General features: G+C 45.7%; 1 long non-coding RNA gene across 1 annotated transcript; it reads left to right on the top strand.

Moving 5' to 3' along the window:
- Positions 1-308: 308 nt before the first annotated feature.
- On the top strand, positions 309-6,767 carry LOC127571669 (uncharacterized). Its single transcript, XR_007956500.1, has 3 exons — positions 309-401; positions 5,937-6,265; positions 6,565-6,767. It is a non-coding gene; the product is annotated as an uncharacterized LOC127571669 (long non-coding RNA).
- The last annotated feature ends 350 nt before the right edge of the window (positions 6,768-7,117 follow it).

Below are 7,117 nucleotides of genomic sequence, written 5' to 3'. Positions count from 1 at the left end.
AGACGGACTTCGGACTTCAGAGCAGCTAAGTTTTTTTTCCTCTAATCGGGAATAGTGGGGCAAAACTGCACAGACGCGTAATCTAAGTGGTTAGCGCGTGGGCAGTTTAAAAAGCGAAAGAAACAACTTTGGCAGTTTCGTTTTCGGGTTGTTTCGGCGGACTTCGGACTTCGGAGCAGCTAAGTTTTTTTTCTCTAATCGGGAATAGCAGGGCAAGACTGCGCAGGCTCGTGACGTAAGCAGTTAGCACGCAGGCAGTTTAAAAAGAAGACTGCCATATCCAGCGGGCAGCATTCGGAGCGGGCAGCGTTCGGAGCGGGCAGCAGAGTGAGAGGAAGCAGAGTGATTGGGCTTTGGCTCAAGAGGCTGAGATGTAAAGGGGCGAGGCGAGTGAGTAGTTGGTAGGTAAAGGTAAGGTTTACCCATTACCTGTTATTGTTATAAATTTTAGGTAGGATAAAACTAGGTAGGGAAACAATTAGTCCAGATGGAGGACATGGATGTGCAGCAGCTGATTGATGTGGGAGCTAGTGGACCCTGCTGTGGTGCATGGTGACCACTTCTGCAGTAAGTTCTGAGGCTGATGGAACTTCAGCTCAGAATTGATGAGCTGGAGTCACAGCTTGAAGCACTGTGAAGCATCAGGGAGGGAGAGAGTTAGGTAGATACTGTGCATCGGGAGACAGTCACCCCCCTTACAGCAGGTACTTCTAGGGTACAAGAAGTAGATAGAAGGTGACTGTCAGGGGAGAGAAAAATAAAAAGAAAGAGAACAGGGGCACCTTATTGCACTGCACTTTCTCTGTAGCTGTGACACTTTACTCTGTACTGTTACTGTTTTTACCTGTACTACATCGATGCACTTTGTACTAACTCAATGTAACTGCACTGTGTAATGAATTGACCTGTACGATCAGTTTGTAAGACAAGCTTTTCGCTGTACCTTGGTACAAGTGACAATAATAAACCAACACCAATACCAATACCAAGATAGTGCAGAGGGCCCCAAAGGCTGTTCCCCTAAATAACAGGTTTTCCGCTTTGGAAGCTGTTGAGGGGGATAAACCACAGGGATCAAGAAGCAGTAGTCAGGTCTCTGGCACGGGGACCAGTCCTGCTGCTCAGAAGGGAAGGGAGGAGAAAAGGAACGCAGTAGTGATAGGGGACTCGATAGTCAAGGAAACAGATAGGAGGTTCTGTGGCAGTCAGCATGAATCCCGGATGGTATGTTGCCTCCCAGGTGCCAGGGTCCGGGATGTCTCTGATTGGGTCCACAGTATTCTTGAGCGGGACGGAGAACAGCCAGAAGTTGTGGTTCATGTTGGTACCAAAACATAGGTAGGAAGAGGGATGAGGTCCTGAAAAGTGAGTCTAGGGAGCTAGGCAGAAGGCTGAAGAACAGGACCTCAAGGGTAGCAATCTCAGGATTGCTGCCAGTGCCACGTGATAGTGAAGATAGTGATAGGAGGAGATGGCAGTTGAATGTGTGGCTGAGGAGTTGGTGCAGGAGGGAAGGTTTTAGATTTTTGGATCATTGGGATCTCTTCTGGGGAAGGTGGGACCTGTACAGAGAGGACGGGTTACAGCTGAACCCGAGGGGGGCCAATATTCTTGCAGGCAGGTTTGCTAGGGTGGTTCAGGAGGGTTTAAACTAGTTTGCGAGGGGGATGGGAACCAGAGGGGTAGGTCAGAGGAAGCACTGGATGTGGAAAAGTCAGATCTAACATGTAGAGAGGCTTTGGGGAAGGACAAGCTGAGTACAGGGTATAAAAGTAGAAAGGTGGATGGGCTAAAGTGCATTTACTTAAATGCAAGAAGTATCAGGAATAAGGGTGATGAACTGAGAGCTGTCACGAACCAGCAACAAAAGAAACACACTGAGCATGATTCAGTGTTAAAAACTATTTTATTAATCACTACTTATGATAATACGTAAAATAAAAGTAAAAATGTTAGTATGTTAGAATTCAAAAATGTTAAACCTTGAACGTTAACCCCAAAACTAAACTCGTCGTGTGTGTGTGTGACAAAGTCCAAAACTCCCAGTTCCGGAATGGTTCTTAAAGTTCAGTTCCGCAAGCCATAAGGTGAAACATGAGCAAGGGCTTCTTCAACAACCACCGTTGTCTGAAGATAAGATGTAGATGTAGAAAAACATAGAGAGAGTAAATACGAAATCCAAATGTTCCACGATGGAACCCAAACGACACTCCAGTGTTTACTCGGTAGTGACTTCCTCACTCCGAAAAGCATCCGAACCGTGGTCGTCCACACACAAATACCTGTTTCCTTCTACAGGTCAGCAACAAAGTGAACTCCACCGGATTACTTCCAACTTCCATACATGGATTTCAGTGGCAAACACAGTTATTGTTTCTCATCCATCGATAGAGAAAACAAGCAGGCTGGTGTCTCTCTCCCTTCTCTCTCTCTCTCCTTCTTCCTCTTCTAACCTCTTCAACAACGTCATTACGTCCTTTATCTTCTATTGACGTAAGCACGCCCCACACACACATACACACACACTCTCTATCTTAAAGGGACTTTCACTGAGTCTGTAACAGAACTTGGATAAGTACATGGGACTATGATATTGTGGCTCTTGCAGAGACTTGGCTGTCACCAGGGCAGGAATGGATCCTCTCTAGGGTCAGTATGGGTGGAAGTTAGGAACAAGAAAGGAGCAGTTACTCTACTGGGAGTATTCTATAGGCCCCCTGGTAGCAACAAGGATACTGAGGAGCAGATTGGGAGGCAGATTTTGAAAAGGTGCAAGAATAACACAGTTGTTATCATGGGAGACTTCAACTTCCCAAATATTGATTGGCACCTGCTTAGTGCCAAAGGTTTAGATGGGGCAGAGTTTGTTAAGTGTGCCCAGGACGGATTCCTGTCACAGTATGTTGACAGGCCGACGAGAGGGAATGACATATTAGATCTAGTATTAGGTAATGAACCAGGTCAGGTGACAAGTCTCTCAGTGGGTGGGCATTTGGGGGACAGTGAGCACTGCTCCATAACCTTTAGCATTGTCATGGACAAGGATAGGAGCAAAGAGGATGGAAATATATTTAATTAAGGAAGGGCAAATTATGAGGCTATAAGGCTAGAACTTAAGAGTGTAGATTGGGATGACATTTTTGAAGGGAAATGTACTATGGAGATGTGGTCGTTGTTCAGGGATCTCTTGCAGGATGTTAGGGATAAACTTGTCTCGGTGAGGCAGAGAAGGAATGGCAGGGTGAAGGAACCGTGGGTGACAAGAGAGGTGGAACGACTAGTTAGGAAGAAGAAGGCAGCATACATAAGGTGTAGGCAGCAAGGATCAGATAGGGTCCATGAGGAATATAGAGTAGCAAGGAGCGTACTTAAAAGGGGCTGTGGAGAGCAACAAGGGGACATGAAAAGTCTTTAATGAGTAGGGCTAAGGAGAATCCCAAGGCTTTTTTCACGTACGTGAAGAGCAGAAGGATGACGAGAGTAAAGGTAGGTCCGATTAAAGACAAAGGTGGGAAGATGTGCCTGGAAGCTGTGGAAGTGGGTGAGGTCCTCAATGAATACTTCTCTTCAGTATTCACCAAAGAGAGGGGTCTTGATGATGCTGAGGATAGTGTTGGTAAGGGTAATGTTCTGGAGCATGTAGATATCAAGAGAGAGGATGTGTTGGAGCTGTTAGAAAATATTAGGACAGATAAGTCCCCGGGGCCTGATGGAATATTCCCCAGGCAGCTCCGCGAGGCAAGGGAGGAGATTGCTGAACCATTGGCTAGGATCTTTGAGTCCTCGTTGTCCCGGAGGATTGGAGAGTGGCAAATGTTGTCCCTTTATTCAAAAAAGGTAGTAGGGATAGTCCAGGGAATTTCAGACCAGTGAGCCTTACGTCTGTGGTGGGCAAGCTGTTGGAAAGGATTCTAAGAGATAGGATCTATGAGCATTTAGAGAATCATGGACTGGTTAGGGACAGCCAGCATGGCTTTGTGAAGGGAAGATCATGTCTCACAAGCCTGACGGGGTTCTTTGAGGAGATGACCAGGAAAATTGATGAGGATAGTGCAATAGATGTGGTCTACATGGATTTTAGTAAGGTGTTTGGCAAGGTTCCACATGGTAGGCTTCTTCAGAAGGTTAGAGGGCATGGGATCCAGGGAGGCTTGACCGTGTGGATTCAGAATTGGCTTGACGGTAGAAAGCAGAGGGTTGTGGTGGAGGGAGTGCATTCAGATTGGAGGGAGTGCATTCAGATTGGAGGGCTGTGACTAGTGGTGTCCCACAAGGATCGGTTCTGGGACCTCTACTTTTCGTGATACTTATTAATGACTTGGATGAGGGGGTAGAAGGGTGGGTTAGCAAGTTTGCAGACGACACAAAGGTCAGTGGTGTTGTGGATAGTGTTGAGGACTGTCGAAGCTTGCAGAGGGATATTGATAGGGTGCAGAGTTGAGCTGACAAGTGGCAGATGGAGTTCAATCTGGAGAAGTGTGAGTTGGTACACTTTGGAAGGACAAACTCCAAGGCGGAGTACAAGGTTAATGGCAGGATTCTGGGTAGTGTGGAGGAGCAGAGGGATCTGGGGGTTCATATCCACAGATCACTGAAAGTTGCCTCACAGGTGGATAGGGTAGTTAAGAAAGCTTATGGGATGTTAGCTTTCATAAGTCGTGGGATCGAGTTTAAGATCCGCGAAGTAATGATGCAGCTTTACAAAACTCTGGTTAGACCACACTTGGAGTACTGTGTCTAGTTCTGGTCGCCTCATTATAGGAAGGATGTGGAGGCATTGGAAAGGGTGCAGAGGAGATTTACCAGGGTGCTACCTGGATTGGAGAGTATAGATTATGAGGAGAGACTAAGGGAGCTAGGGCTTTACTCTTTGGAGAGAAGGAGGATGAGGGGAGACATGATAGAGGTATACAAAATATTAATAGGAATAGATAGAGTAGACAGCCAGTGCCTCTTTCCCAGCGCACCAATGCTCAATACAAGAGGGCATGGCTTTAAAGTAATGGGTGGGAAGTTCAAGGGAGATATCAGAAGGAGGTTTTTCATCCAGAGAGTGGTTGGTGCATGCAATGAGCTGCCTGGGGTAGTGGTGGAGGCTGATACGTTGGTCAAATTCAAGAGATTGTTAGATAAGCATATGGAGGAATTTAAAATGGGAGGATATGTGGGAAGAAGGGGTTAGATAGTCTTAGGCATGGTTTAAATGTCGGCACAACATTGTGGGTTGAAGGGCCTGTATTGTGTTGTATTGTTCTATGGTTCTATGGTTCTATGGTTCTACCTTCTCGAGTCAGTAACTAGTATTGTGGATCTTTAAATGGGCACTGAAAAACGTAGCTTCAGTTTTCCTGAAATTACCTTTCTTGCAGCAGCAAAACAGTACATTACAAACTTGACAAACATAAATTATCTAAACTTAAATTAACATAAATTATACATAATTTACATGACGGATACACAAAAAAATAACAATGACATTTGTGCGAGTTAAGGGAAATACAGTCCAAGGTAAAATTAGGGATTTTCAGGTTGGTTCATGATGGCAGTGGGGAAGAAGCTGTTGTTGAACCTTGAGGTGTGGGCTTCAGGCTCCTATGCCTCCTGTCTGATGGCAGCATTGAGAAGAGGGCATGGGCTGGATTGTGGGGGTCCTTAATGATGGATGTTGCCTTCCTGAGATGTCAGCTGTTGTAGATGTCCTCGATGGTGGAACTGGCTGAGTCCACCACTCTCTGTGGCATCATGTGTTCCTGTGCATTGGAGTTTTATTGTCATCATCATATTGCAGTTTGTGGGAGCTTTCTGTGTACATATTGGCTGCCATGTTTCATACAGTACAATAGTGGCTGCACTTCAAAAGTATGTCAATAACGTTGGGATGTCTTGGAAAGAATGTGATGGTTGCTGTGTAATTATGAGTCATTTTTCTATTTCAGAAGGCAGCATCCGTCATAGGGTCATCGTGTCGGACAACACAGAAGGACCTATCCTGGGCCCAGCATATAGATGCATCCATGAAGAAGACACACCAGTATCTCTACTTTCTTAGAAGTTTAAGGAAATTCGCCATGTCACTGAAGATTCTGACAAACTTCTACTGATGTACAGCGGAAAGCATTCTGACTGGTTGCATCATGGCCTGCTATGAAACTCCAATGCACAAGAACACAAGAGGCTACAGAGAGTGGTGGACTCAGCCAGCTCCATCACGGGTACAGCTCTTCCCACCATCGAGGACATCTATAAGAGCTGTTATCTCATAAAGGTGAAATCCATCGTTCATGGACCCCCATCATCCAGCCCATGCCCTCCTCTCGATGCTGCCATCAGGCAGGAGGTACAGGAGCCTGAAGGCCCACATGTCAAGGTTCAACAACAGTTTCTTCCCCACTGCTGTCAGGTTCTTGAAACGAGCTGAAAAACCTTAACACTACCTCGGACTATATTTTTTCTCTCTCAATCTTGCACCAGTGTCATTATATTTATTTTGTTGTTTATTTTGCACAAGCGTAAGTTATGTATAATTTATAGTATGTTCATTTAAATTTTAAATTTTACTTACAGCGTGGTAACAGGCCCTTCCAGCCCAACGAGTCCACGCCGCCCATTTTAAACCCAATTAACCTACCCGTACGTCTTTGCAATGTGGGAGGAAACTGGAGCACCTGGAGGAAACCCACGCAGACACGTGAGAACGTACAAACTCCTTACAGACAGCGACGGGAATCGAACCCCGATCACTGGCGCTGTAATAGCGTCGCGCTAACCGCTGTGCTACCATGCCACCCCTCAAATTTAAGTTTATGTTAACCTATGTTTGTCCTCGTCTGGTACTGTACAGTGCTGCTACTGCAAAAAGCTAATTTTCATGGCATTTATACTCTGTGTAGGTATGTCTGTGACAACAATAAACTTGAATTTAAGAAACAGGCCCTTCAGCCTTCCATGTTCACGTTGGACCTACCTACACTAATCCTATTTACCTGCTATAGCTCCATATATCTTGGCGATTCAAGTGCTTTTCTGCCTTCACCACCTCTTCAGGCAGCATGTTCCAGATTCTAACCACCTTCTATATGAAAAAAATCCTCCTCTGATCCCCTCTAAACCCTTACCT

Source organism: Pristis pectinata, chromosome 6, assembly GCF_009764475.1.
Source record: "Pristis pectinata isolate sPriPec2 chromosome 6, sPriPec2.1.pri, whole genome shotgun sequence".
In the NCBI taxonomy this organism is placed as follows: domain Eukaryota; kingdom Metazoa; phylum Chordata; class Chondrichthyes; order Rhinopristiformes; family Pristidae; genus Pristis; species Pristis pectinata.
Note: the sequence above shows the minus strand (reverse complement) of the source record. Positions and strands in the feature narration are given on the sequence as shown.